Consider the following 15,021-nt stretch of genomic DNA (forward strand, 5'->3'; position numbering starts at 1 on the left):
AGCCATTTCATTAGATCTAGCATTTAATAACTTTCTGTGATTACATTAGCACATGCCTAACACATTAGTTGAAGCAGACACTCACAGACAACTGTACATATCTAGTGTGTCATACTAGACAAGAAAGAGCAAAGATTGGGCAAAATTAGATTTATCTAATGCAATTGGATTGAGAAGTGGGCTTTTAATTATATCTGAATGTATGTTTGCTGTCAATTATGCATAAAACTTTTGTCCACTAACCAGGCCGTAATTTAATTCTAAACTTACTGGAAAATGTAAATGATCCTGGAATGTGAATTCTGATGTTAACCCAGCATCTTCACAAATTTTATGCCAAAATTATGCATTATTTTGCATTATGGCTGTAACCTTTATTACAGTCACCAGCATTAAATGGCTCCATTAAATACAGTTTTAAACATTAACAACAACAGTTAAAGGGGTCATGAACTGCCTTTGTTTTGGGTTTTGTTTTTTCTCATTTTGTACGGCTATCTGAGGTCCATTTAAAATGTTATCAAGATTTGTCCATCAAAAATAATAAGTGGTAATAATTTAGAGGTAATAGGCTATTTTATTTCCTGTTTTTACCTCCTCATTGGAATGCTTTGGACAGGCACATGGATTGTCAAAAGAAGACATACACAGCTGTTAGCCAACCATAGCATGGGATGTTTACGTCTGACAACCATGACAATTAACAGCAATATTTTGTCTTTGTAGCCTCTTTATTGGTTGGTTTCTTCATAGACTTGTGTTTGCCTATTAAATTAAATATTGAATTATTGAATTTTGTATTAAATATTTTTAGCATCATTGCTCACATGATGCCTCAGAAGTCATTGTAAAGACTTGTGGACATTGAATATTGCACACGATTAAATCGCTAACATTTAAAGTGCGCCAATGCGAGCGTGCAGGCATAAAAGCAAAATAAAAAAGACATTTTAAAAACTGCCTCAAGCTGCTTTTTTTGCTTTGACACAAAGCATTAAAAACTGGCCAACCAATGAGACTGGTGCTTTTGCTCACGTGCCTGGAGCTGCTTTGTTACAGTAAAACATTAATTGCACTTTCTCTCAAGCACAGAACAGTCTTACAGAACACACATTGATACCTAATAATGAAGAGGAATTAAGCGGATGAAGAAGATGCATGTAGGCAAGATGAATGTAGAGCTACTGGTCTCATTGGTAACTGAACATAAAGGGCTTTATAAAAAACTTGACAGCAATTACAAAAATCTCAATAAGATGGAGTAGGATTCAATGTGTACCGTGGTATTCCTGTTTTTATTAAAACGCCATCTAAACGCATCATAAATGCTGTCAATTAGCAAGTGCAATAATCCTCCCAGCGTGTACGATGCTAATATGACCATTTACCGCTCAAGAAACATTTCTTAGTATCAATGCTCAAAACAGCTGTGCTGCTTAATATTTTTGCTGAACCCATAATATATTTTTCTTAGGATTGTTTGATCAATAGAAAATCTAAATCTATTTGAAATAGATTTGTACACTTTCACTCATGATAAAGTCACTTATGATAAATTTAATAAGCACTTGCTGAATTAAACCATTATTATAATAAAAGGAAATATTAAATGGCACAACATTTGACTGGTAGTGTGTGTGTGTATATATAAAATTATTATTTAGTTTTTTTTCCAGATCTGAATGTAATTTAATAAAATGGTAGTTAAGTTATTGTTAACTGTTAAAAAAAAAAACAGGCCATACAAGCAAAAATCCCCTCTTTATCTTTTGGGAATGTTTCAGTGAACAGGAGGTCGGAGCACACTGCACAGCACATCTGACTTCCTCAGAGACCTCCAGGATTGGCTGAGAGCTGCCTAATGATTTGGAATGATTTGGAATGACAAGCGGAGTGTAAACAGCTGGTGGGGGTGCTGGGGTGATGACATCGAGAAACCGAGTGCCCTTGGACACCAGGAACAGCTGTAAGACAGTACACACTCTCTAAAACAAAATTACGCCATCCACTCTCCCCTTCTAACAACTGCACCTAAGAGACATGTCAGGGTGCAGGAAGAGGCTACTTACAAAAGTTGACAAAAGACCATCACATGACCAAGCAAATCAGAGCAACTAGCAAACTTTGTGTGTTGTTATGCATTCAAAAATCCTCTACAGCTCACATTAATGAACTGGCTCCAGAAACACGCCAAGCGTTCAAGAGGACAGTTTCTGAGGACGAGACTGCTCCCCTCTTCATCCTGGAGCTAAGACTGTCCTCTCCTCTCCGTAATGAGTTTGGTCCCGTTCCAGGGCCCAGCACGAGCTTTACTGTATAATGTGTCTTCAATGGTCAGATGGTGACAAGCTCACTAATTCACTCCACATGATTGCAGAACTACTCCCATTAAATGTTCAGGAAGAACTGCTGAAGAGACAGTTAGATGGAATGTCAGATGAAGATTCCCACAACGTCTGCCCTGCATAGCTCAGCATGCCTTCTTTCTTCTTAATTCACCTCCCTTCTTTTGTCACAAGTGCAATAATGAAATAACGGATTACTTTCTTCATAAACCCAGTTTTGTCAGTTATCTCAATACAACCTAAAAGTATTACAATGCAAGCAGCAAATTAACAAAACAATTTATTGGTGCTCTTCCAAAACATTGATCTGATATTGTTTTCTATGACTTCTGTCACATGGTTTTGACATGCCTGCTTGCATTCTGTATTCAATTGTACATATCAATCATACAAACTTACGTAATTTATACAGTATTGCGATGGAAAAATATTGTGACATATTGCCTTTGTCCCAATTTCCATATTCATGCAACATTCATACTTGACAAAATACATTTTAAAACGTTCCCCAGTTTTGATCGTGCACTGATAAATGCCACTATAGTTCGCCCTGGAGATGTTTTTCAAAAATGGCATTAAAAACATTTCTAATAAAGCAAAATAATTTACAAAAAATGCTGCTTCTGAAAATTGCTCAAAGAATCTTTAAAAAAAAAAAAAAAAAAAAAATGGTAAAAGAATTTCCATTTAATTTCAATCTAGCAGCGCAACTGTTTTCAACATGGGTGATAATGATAAATGAAAGGATCGTGTGATACTGAAGACTTGAGTAATGATGCTGAAAATTCCATTTTGTAATCACAAGAATAAATACAATTTTAAAATACATTGTAATAGAAAACATTTCAAACTATTACAGTTTGACCATAGTTTTTTCCACTGCATTACAGTCTTGGTGAGAATAAGAGACTTTATTTAAAAATAAAAGAGTAAATAGCACAACTATCATTTTGAAATCACAAAAAAAAAAAAAAAAAAAAAAAATGGACCTTTATAGGGGGTTTAATTGTCGAGTATAACAAACAGGCAACACTAATGTAAGTTCTAATGATCTGAAGACACTCAAAGAAGAAAGAATGATGTATTCCGAGCTTTAAGACATCAAACGTCTTTTCCTAACTTGAGATTTAAACTTATTACTAGTTTAAATTTAGCCAATTAACTTGTGTTATGTCACAGCACTTGAATAATGCAGTTTTCTTTTGAAAATCTGTTAAAATGACCACAGAGACTTATTGTCTCCACCTGACTAGGCCCCTTAATATTTCTGCCAGTTGCAATATGCAATATTTAGGAGCATAATTAATTTCTTTTCTTCAACACAATTGGTTCATTAAAATGGGACTCTGCCTCTTATCTTTTCCCCAAAGGTGTTCAATAATTTTCTATTTTACTGCTGGCCTATAAACAGGGTCTTTTTGAAAGAGACAATCAAGAGCTATTCAATTATCAAGCTGGACTGGCTCCCTAACGCTGAGAGTTCACTAACCTTACAACATTTAATTGAGTGAAGAATAATTTCTCTTTGGAAAAAAAATAATAATCTATTTAACAGTCCTCAATAATTATAGCTGGCCTCGGTGGTTGAAAAAGGCAGAGAATAGCAAAAGATTCTTAGTATTTGTTGACAGATCTGTCTATCAATCTATTTGTACATCTGTCCAATCTAATCATCGCGAGCACCAGCAACGACGCAGCAAAAATCAAACCGGCCAGTTAGTACTGGCCCCAAAAAAAGACCGCACCGAGATGGCTCTCTAAAGCCATTGCACACAGGCGCCACATCGCATATTGAAAGAGAAATCCCAATCTCAATTCAGAGACCAATGCAGCAGTATAAATATTGATCTTCTCGCTATCTCTCATTGGAATAGTCGCCACAGGTCCATATATCTATTTGTGTGGGACTGTTTGCAAGGCTGGCCAGACTGCAGCCAATGCACTAAAGTCCATTCAACATATAAACAAATACATCAGGGCTCTGTTTAAGCTAGCGCGTAGGATCCAGCTCCTGCTGCAGTGCCATACTGCCACCTACTGCTGAAAACACTGACCACGTATCATCACCACTTCAGATCAAAGCTTAGCTGCTTAGACTCCCAAGTGATGATAGAGTGTTTAGATATTAAATGAAAAGGAGGATGTGCCGATGAGGTTAAGCTATTCAATTAGACATAATTGTTTAATGATACGTTTGGGGTGATCATCTTTTGGCTTCATCCAAAAGGCTTTTAGAAGATCATTACAGATCTTCTTTTCTCCATCACATAAACTGTATATTTAATGTGTGCTTATTGATATTTTCAGGGATAATAATGCTAATCTTTATGCATTTTCCTTTTAAAAAAGCTCATTAGATGCAATACCAGGTCTTAAAGGGATAGTTCATCCAAATCATCATTTACTAAGTTTAATCAACATTTGCTGGTAGCCATTATTCCAAGGTTATTTTTTTTTACCATGTTATGGAAGTCAATAGGGACCAACAACTGTTAGGTTACCAGCCATCTTTGAAATATCTTCTTCTGTGTTCAAAAGAAGAAACTAACATATCTTTGGAAGTTGATGGTGAGTAAATGACAACTATTTAAATTGTTATCCCTTTAAGTAATACGATGCCTGAATAGCACATTATTTACCAGCACAAGACAGCAATCTATTTAAAGTTTATCATTATATTCTAGATATTTATATATTTTACTTCTACCACTTTGGAAATAATGGGAAGGTGGACTATTATATTGGACTATTTAAAATCGCACTATAATATGCCATTTTCAGCATCTCTCCTGCCGGGGGAACACTGTCGGTGTGTGTAAGCAGTGATTGGTCCTTTTCCCGACGGGTCAGGTGAAAGCGGTGGTTTGGAGCCGAGATTGACTCTGGGAGCATCTTTTTCTCATAGATAATGAATCAGACAGTGGGCTGCTAGACTGTGTTTATAGGCATTCAGAGGCGTAAAGAGGGACATGGGGAATTCATATTCACATATAACAGCCTCCAACATGCACAGAAATGACAAAGCGGCCCGAAAGCAGTGCGCTTGGTGACTCGCACCTAAACTCTGGGGTAGAGGAGGATCAGGGATAGCAAATCGATTCACCGCTCGCTATCCCCCGACCACCAAAGTCATTTTGGCTGCAGTAAAAGGAAATTCTATTACCAATGACAAGTTTGTTTCATTTGCTCTATTGCTTTCATAGCCCAGACATTGACAATGTTGATGGTTTTTCAAATAAAATCATTTTATGTCAAGGCCATGGTGCTATATTATCTGCAGACCTGTCTAAATTGCTGTCTTCTTCTTATAGAGGTTTTGACACTAAAAATGCCACAGTCTGATTGATATCTCCCAGGATCTCCCCTGGTGGAGTTATAACCTCCAGACTAATAAATATCTGACCCCACGTGACCAGAAGCAAAGAACAGACTGGAAGGTCAATCTACACAAAAGTTGAGACCAACTTGCTATAAATTTACATTTTATGATAATAACCAATTGCTTTTTCTCAACCAATTTGAAATATAAACTACCAAAATACAGTTTAAAAGCCATTTTATGTATGCCTGATGACTATTTTTATATAAAGTAAATATAATAATAAATAAATTATTTAATAATAATAATAATAATGTCTAATTTATATGTATCTGCACAAATATTTAGTATTTTAGGCATACATCAGATTAAAAGGTTAAAACACACACAAATGTAGATCAGAAAATAGGAACATTTTCCAAAAATGAAAAATTACTCGAGGGTTACTCTTATGACAACAGAATTTTCATTTTTGGGTGAACTATTCTTTTAAATACTGTTTCACTTTGGGCATCCCAAATTCACGTCTCAACTTGTTGTCCTTGCTCAATCCTGTCCCTCCCTCTCTAATAAAGAGATGCCCAAAAATGGCCAAAATAAAAATCTTAAAAAAAATAAAAAAAAAAAAAAAAAACCACACAACAACATTTATGCATGCTGGGCACTTATTAACTGCTTTGCCTTCATTACCTAAAACAAAACAGGCAGAATTCTTCAGATCAGAGAAGCGCACACAAAGAGAGGACAAAGACAAAACAAGTCCGGGCAAACAGACATCCAGAATTGAGAATGCTGGGTACATAGGCATGATCCAGCATTGATCCAGCACCTCAGACTTACATGATCCCCAGTAATGACAAATCTCTCATTGCGAGGCTGCAGGGCTGACCACAGAGCTCTCAAACACACACACATAAATAAAACGTCATGTTTCAGCAGCTCAAGCTGCATGGCCAAATAAAACACCACGTGGCAGATCTCTAACACCTGAATGTGCATTGTGCAACTCACAATATTACAGCCTTACAGAGAGATGTAGTGCAATAATACTGCTACAGATCTTTATGCCTGACATTTAGTGTTTTCACGTTGAAGCTATAATTCATCACGTATTTAAAAACTAAGCAGTTTAAGATTTGTCAATCACACAGCCTAATAGAGGAACCATCCAAAAATGGTTATTAAACACTGTAAATATAAGAAAGTAATTTTAAGTGTGTGTATGGACCAGGCATTATCATTAAAAAGAAACACAATTGTAACAGACTGGGTAGCTATTGAAAATAAGACCTTTCAACATGCCTCGCTCATTAGCGGTGCATAAAGTACTTCAGACAATCTCACAGAGTGCAATAAAAAGGCTGTATCCTGCCTCTGGCCACCGTTTTCCACAAAGACACACATCTACGATTAAAACTGAAGTTTTCGCTTGATATTTACGCTGTGGGGTAAAAAGCAAACTCCTGGGATAAGACAATTTGGTGAGACACATTAATTGCGCCAATGATTATCAGGCAAGATCTACTCCTGCTTTATATTTATAGTTGTGTCCACTTTTCATTATGGTGTTCATTACTGGGTATAAATAATGTGCATAAATGTGCCTGCACCCTTCGACACAGTCCATAATATTGCCAAGCAATATCCATCTTGTCTGAGGTTATCAGACATTACCTTACTGAATTATGTCTATTAGTTGCTTCGCAGCTTGCCTTGCCATCAGCCTCTTTCTGCAGCCATGACAGCATTAACTTTTAGCTTTATTGCATCTTCTTTACCCAACATACACCATTAATCTGCTTAATGACTACCATGACCCCTTTCATCCAATTTCATAAAATAAAACATATTAATAAAACGCATTAAAGCTCCTATTGTACAGGATCTTCTAATAAATCAGTGAGCACTTTTCAAGGAAATGGCTGCACATAAGGGCCGCTGGTTACCTTATTTATTTAATGATAAGAGGGTTTTTGTGCATTTGCACACAAAAATTAAATCAGAGAATATTAGATGTTTTTTTAAATAAAAGGAATTGCTTTAAAGACTGACAGAAGCCTTTTCACTTGTGACAAAAACATGACTTTTTTCCACCCCAAGACATCCATGTCCTGTTGCACACACAGGCTACACATTTGATGCAAAACGTTGACTGAAATGATTCTCTTCATCATTAAAAAAAAAAGACTGTGCGCACACATAATCTGATCCCATGTACAATACACACATATTCTAAAATTGTCCAATTAGTGTCTGAATGCCTCCATCTACATGTTTTCTCACATCAAAACCCAAAGACAATGGTGCTTGATCTGTACATATTTATCTTCTGATTCAGGTAAAGAGGTTTTCTGCAGAGGAAAAATCATCGTCTTGATAGATTTACAAACTTGCAGCTTTTCTCTTCAGAAGATGTTATTTGATGGCCAGGATTGGTCTGAATTACTTGTGGATTCTAGAGATATCTAGAGATAGAAAATAAGGTGTATACACATGATCTGATAGTAAATGCATTTTCTCCAATTTTGTTTTTTGGATGAAAATAAAAATAATGTCTGTTTACTGCTCAAGGTAGGTAGGGGTGGGTGGGTGTGTGTGTGTGTGTGTGAGAGAAATGCAACACAAATTCCAAGTATGGGACAACACATTTGGCCATACTTCACGCCCCTGAATTACTTTCTTTTCATAAAGTCACCAATCCATTCACTGTACTTCCTTGTGACTTCGCAGTGTGCATAATTATGTGATCTGATTAAATAGAACATGAGAGAGATGAAACTTGCCATATGCATGCTTTAAAATACACTTTATGATCTGCAAACCTGGCAAGTGCTGAGATCAGGAGTTATGGTGTTCACTGCCCTGGGTCTAAAGCCTTTGAAATCATCTGCAGACAGGAAATGTTAATCCCTTTGATCAGGACCTGCCTGACACCTTGTCATAATTTGTCCTGAGGTCCAAAACCCTGGGCAAAGACTTAATTAAACTAACATTACACATAGTGCATCCATAAATCTGACGTTTTCAGTGACAGTACAGCAAATGGTTAAAACAAATCCGATTGACAACATTTTATAACCATAAAAAAATCAACCACTCAATTGCACATTTTTCATTTAAGTGAAAAAAATTAGATTTCAACACAGAAAAGAAATAACTTAAACGCTTATCAAGCAGCTCTGTGCAGAGGCAAAGGGAAGGAATTTAAAGCCCGAAAAATCTTAACCATTTCTGTGATCATGGCTCCTAATCTGTGGTTTAAAAAAAAAAACCTATTAAAAGTTTTTTCACTTGAAAACCCTCCAAAAAAAATTATATATATATGTGTGTGTGTATGTGTGTGTGTGTGAGAGACTTCATTTTAAAGTGCCCCTATTATAGATTTTTGAAAATGACCTTTCATGCAGTGTGTAACTCAGCTCTAAGTGAATGAAAACATCCTGCAAAAAAAATCTAAAAGTGCAAAGTCAACTCTGAATCATTGGAGTGAGCTGCCTTTAAAACAGATCACAAGCAGTTTCATGTTGAAGTCAGCATGAAACATTAGCATATTGCCTGCCCAATTTTTGGTCTTTTACATTGGTCTGAAAGAAAATGCTAATTATTTCTTTAACACTAGATGCTAGTAAAAACAGAGGTATCCCTGGTAACGCTGTACACAAGTAGATTAGCCTCATACAAATGAGGGATATGAAAAAATGAAATGTTGAGCAAATAAGATTAAAAAAATACACATATTATAAGACAAATGAAAGTGCTTTTTAAGTTTGCATTCATGTTAACCTGTTTAAACCTCTTAAAGAACTAATAATCCTTTAAAATATCCATACACTGTGCTTTTAGGTCCCATACAGACTTCCAAAATCACATTATTACCAAAATAACAGAATTTGCCCAAATAGGCTCCATTAACATGAGCCAACTCAATTGGCCTCTCATAAATTAACCATACATCAAATACAGCAATCAATTAGAATACCATGAATATTCAAACTCTACTACCACCCACTCTAATATCTATATTCAAAGAGAAGTGAGTACCTTTTAAAATTTCACAGGGGATCAGAGGAATTAAATCGCTATGCACTGCATCCAGTTCCAGGCACGTTAGCTGGTGTTGATTTTAATATCAAAGCCTCTTTGCCATCAAGAACAGTGCTTGAGATCTCATTACCCGGCCATGATAGACGAAAGGCAGATCGCACCTGCCACACGCCTCAGTCACCCACCCACCTGCTAACGCAAGCCTCTAAGGGACAGTGGATCAGAGAGGAGATCCTCAACTGGTGGCACAGTGACCTCTTCTGAAAGGTTTACAGATAAACAAATGCAAATAATAAAATGCGACCAATACATCATCATGCACAGTTAAAAATTAATTTATCTTTAAGGCGTGTTATAAAAAGGTTCATATTCTGGTCTTGTGAGTCCCAAACAGCAGTTTGACATGAATGCAAGGTCAAAAAAAAAAAAAAAAAAATCTTATTTTTATAATATGCATTTATTTGTACCTTATTTGTTCACCCCTTCAGTGATTGGTCAATTAAAGCAGTGTTTGTGAGCTTTTACCGGCCCAAAAGCAGCACCTAGTGGCAAACAATTAATTTGCATTTTCATTCAGAACAACGCAAAATACCAACATTTTGATGTCAACACTTCGTACTCGTTTTAAAAATTACTGCGATTCAGAGTTGACTTTATAACTTTATACACGGTGCACTTTCAGATTTAAAACATTGCAGGATGTTTTCATTCACTTAGAGCTGTGTTACACACTGAATGACAGGTCATTTTCAAAAATCTATAACGGGGCACTTTAAACTTAAAAGACAGACAAAAGCATTTCCCTAATCGATTGATGTGAATGAGCATCTAAAGACCAATCAAACTGTACGTTGATATTTTGGCATGTATTTATTTTCTTGATGAAAAGCTAGCAAAAAGGCAATAAACGTGATAAATTTACTTCATGTATTCATATGCTTACGTCATTCCTATCGGTATTATAATCAATAAATATAAAAGTGTCAAAATTAAACTAAATCTATTTAATGTTTATAGGAAATCACTTATTTTCCTATAGTGAACAATTCTGAAACTCTGCTGGGTCCCCAACGTTGAGTTATCCAAAGAAAAGACATCCCGACTTTGATCGTCCTCTGAGGTCATGATAAATAGCCCTCTTTAATGAGTGAAACCGTTTTTTGACGTTACATATATGATTAACACCAGGGGCTCGATTTGGCTAGGTGTCACAATTTGCCATGGACTAGTAATGTCTTTGAGGCATGTGGTCACTGCTGATGAGAGGGAGACAGATTAAGCCTGTTAAAATAATTAACATAAAAAAGCGAATGACATTAAAAGCAGAAGACATCCCGGCCCTCCTTTACCCTTGACATTCCCTCGGTGAGGCGCAAGATGAGTTGCAAAAGGATTTAATTTGAGAAATTACAAAACAGCAGGACTCAGGAGCCCCACAGGTAGCGCAGACTGGATCTCTCTCTTGCCAATTTAAAACATAGACGTTGAACAAAGAGGGTGTGAAGCTCGAAGGGATAATTCTGTCTTGCGCTATGCCTACAATGGGATTCGGTTCGGCGTTCTATTTGGCCTCCTGTGGAGGGGTTTCGAATGGAGGGACAACGCCATGTGCCTTCGCAAAAAATCGGAATCTTATTTCACACAAGGATCGGCCCTCATCAACACATCAAAGACTCTTTACCGCATTAGCATTCGACTGAAGTGAGCTTGAGCTTCTGCTGCAGTACACGGACCCAAACAAATGATCACCAGCTAATGGCCCCAGCTAGACGGCCAAACACACGAAACCGTGCCGAAAAGCCTCAAGCCAATAGTTCATAAAACACTGAATGTTCTGATATAAATCTAGCAATTAGGCAGAGTCTCAGACCTTATTGCCAACAAATCTAAGAGAACGCAAATATTTCATTCCATAACACCTCAAAGCAGAATGTTTCCAATCCTCTTTTAGTGCCCGACACTTATTTTAGAAGAAACGCCAAGCTGAAGCACCTTTTCTACGCAAAACTGGGATATTTAAGCCATATTTTGACTTCCGGAAATTCTTTTCAAAATACTTTCTCCAATTTGCCACTTTTTAGAAACGTATAAATTCTTTACAGCTTTGACAACAGCAAGTAAGCCAACCTTGTTTGTAGAGCTTGTTTGGAAACAGCTGTTGTGATTATTGCCATTTCGTTTGCAGACAGAGCACAGAAATGAAATACTTCGCCTTTAAAAGGAAAATAAACAACCCTCTGGAACATTATCAACCTGATAATTGCTTCTAATTAATTCACGTTTGTACAATAAACACTCGAAACCTTCAAGTGGAGGAAATATTTTACAAACTGACTTCCAATATGTATAATGCACATATATGTAATATGCAAGTTTTTCTACACAACACAAAGGTGGCATCTTTTTTATATAATGCATACGTGTTCACATGGGGAAAACTACCTGGCCGTATTCATTTGAAGTTACTTACTTTATAGTTTCTCTGACTGATCCATGCAGCACAATCCGGTGTGATGTTTGAGGTATGTGCCGTCTTGGCTCTGTGCACCCATGTCAATACTTTCGCTGTAGTCTGTGAATGTAAAATAAGAATGGCAGGTTAGCATTATTGAGTCTCAGTTCCTACACTGGTCAGATCGATTCTTACACGCATCTATTTTAATGACTGAGAAATAAATCGAGCCACAGCCTCTGCCTTCTAATGAGATTGGTAACAGGTGTCAGAAGGATTCGAGAGCCTTATGTTTTTTTTTTTTTGTAGTGAGCACAATAGTAGGCTACTGCTGCACACCTGATCCTATAGTAAACAGTAAAATACACCTGCAGAAACGGGAAGGTTCTTGAGGGGATAGTGCAGAATATATAAAGCATATACAAACCATAAAAGTTATGCAACCCTTATGCAACGAATGCTTCCTTTAGGGTTATTTTAGTTAACTAAAAAGGAAAAATTTATTAAAACAATAAAAAGACAAACATATTATTTCTGCTCACTGACTGACGCGCAATTTCTCACAATTTACTTTGAAATTAAAATTGCTCAAAATTTACTTTAACTAGACGCACTAAATAAATTACAACCGAAGTAAAAAAAATATATAAAGTATATTTTAAAACATTTTAAAAATCATCAAACGACACAAATATTGACCGTTGCGATAATTAGGCCTACATTTACTCGAGACAAACGCCGAAGGCCATAAACACGAGCTCAGCGCTGCACCTAACGTTTAATAAAGCTTTTACGCATTTCTGGATGATAATAATCGATTTTACCAGATGAAATCAGACCTCAAAGTGGTTTTGTTGTTGTTGTTGTTGTTGTTTTTACAAATTCGGCTACCTCCGTGAGACACTAAACGCATCCATGTACGTAAACGTGTTCACAAAAAGACAAGCGGCGACACGATTTTCTTTTTTTATAGGCTGGTGATGAATATCCTTCGATTAGATTTATCGGGCCACTCTAAATTTACTAAGTAATGTGAATAAAATAATCCAGTAATGCAAAAATGATTACCATTCTTTGGTCAAATAACGAGCAAATAACATTCAAACGCTGACGGTCAAGGAAGCAGCTCATAGGTTGTTTGCGCATGACGTCATTCCTGTGGCGCGAAATGAGTGACGAATGATTGATGAAAAGACAGCATTTTTTTATATATATACTTATTATTTCTTTTATTACAATTAGCGTAGTATTTAGGGTTAAAGTATTTCATTTTTGCGTTTGGTGGCCAGAAAAATTATATTTATTTACTACTATTTATTTAACTACTACATGCCGGTATGTCAATAAATATGACCCACAAAAAAGCGGTCATAATAGCTAATTTATTTATTTATGTCTTGCTTTAAGACATTATCTAACACTCAATGTTTATAAGTTTCAAACTCCAATATCTGACTCCAAATATAGCATAACTGTCTTAAAATAAACACCACACATGATAAACTGCTGGGCAGATTTCCGGTAAACTAGTGCCTTAAAATGCCAAAAAACTGCTGTGATTTCCTAAACTTTCTAGCGTGCACGAGAAGCAGCGAAATAAATGAGCTTCAAAGCTATTGGTCGTTTGGAACCATTGGCCGTTCCATGACACGTTTTACTTCCGCATTCCTCCGTTCCAATGGAAGCCTATGAGAGCGTTCCAACTCTCTGTCCCAACTATACCTTGAAATACGTTGCTAGAGCAGAAAGAGTCACTGAAGGAACCCGAACAATAAAATAATGGCGCGCATATTAAGCAAAAGTACATTTTGAGAAAAAAAAAAGCATTGTATAATGCATGCAGGCTGATGAAAAGATATATAATTTAAAAGCATTGTATATAATGATTGTGTTTGCTCAATGTAATCATCATTAATTAACTACAACAAAAAAAGTTAGATTTTTTATGTTGTTGGATAATATATTTTTTCCAGTGTACACAGTTACGCATAGTTTTTTTTATTAGTTTATTTTATTTGAGTGCGCGCGCGCGCGTGTGTGGCCTGCTGTCCCGTTAAACTGTTAATGGCCAGTTTTGTGCAGGTTTAATCTCTGACCCCGAGAGCAGGGACAGCGCGCGACAGACCCCCGGAGGCCGATCCGCGCGCATCGATTAACCCGCGCGCGCGGGACGCTAAGGAGACGATTAACCTCCGCGGTCACCCCACAGTCTGCCGAACGCGACACGGCCCTCTCCTTCCGCTCTCCAGCCGCACCGCCGTAACACCAAAACCCCGCTCTCTGCCCCCTCTCCCCCAGAAAGCGAGCCCGCCTCTCCGGCGCAGGTTGATCGATACGGAGCGTATCTCCGCGCGCAGACTTCCAGCGCGCCTTCGTTCTGCAGAGGCCTGACAAAAAAAAAAAAAAAAAAAAAAAACCTCTCAGTTCCGACCCCGTTCTGCGCGGACGGGGGTTCACGGAGAGACTGCGAACGGGCGATATCGCGCTCGGAATGAAGGGTGCGTTTGGCAGCGAATGCTCCTGAAAATATTCCTTAATGGCAGAAAAGATGTGGCTTGAACGGAGGGACGCTGAAAGCAATCTCCAGGGAGAAAATATGCCCACTAACACCGGCATCGATCACATTGAAGATGACACAGCAGTAAGAAAATGAGACAAAACTCAATTCCAGCAGTTCATATTCCATTTTTCTCCCTCGCAGCCGAGGACTAAAAGGGCAATTACCTAACGCTTCAGAAATGCCTCTTTCTCTACAAAGAGATAAAGAGAGACGTACCCCGGGCTTGTTGTTTTATTCTGCGGGGATTTGTCATATCTGAGGCATTTAGCCATTTTCTCAACTGTCAACTCCTCCTCTCGCT

The 15,021-nt window shown here is 37.2% G+C and overlaps 1 long non-coding RNA gene across 2 annotated transcripts in view; it reads right to left on the minus strand.

Moving 5' to 3' along the window:
- The window catches only part of LOC122357423, a 200,358-nt gene extending 187,036 nt beyond the window's left edge, over positions 1-13,322 (minus strand). The window contains exons 1-2 of one of the 2 annotated variants that reach the window (XR_006252477.1): positions 13,229-13,322; positions 12,179-12,280 (exon numbers count right to left, since the gene is read on the minus strand). This is a non-coding gene — a long non-coding RNA (uncharacterized LOC122357423). The other variant, XR_006252476.1, reaches the window with a different exon arrangement.
- Between the last annotated feature and the right edge of the window lie 1,699 nt (positions 13,323-15,021).

The sequence above is a fragment of the Puntigrus tetrazona genome, chromosome 14 (genome assembly GCF_018831695.1).
Source record: "Puntigrus tetrazona isolate hp1 chromosome 14, ASM1883169v1, whole genome shotgun sequence".
NCBI classification, from domain to species: Eukaryota; Metazoa; Chordata; class Actinopteri; order Cypriniformes; family Cyprinidae; genus Puntigrus; species Puntigrus tetrazona.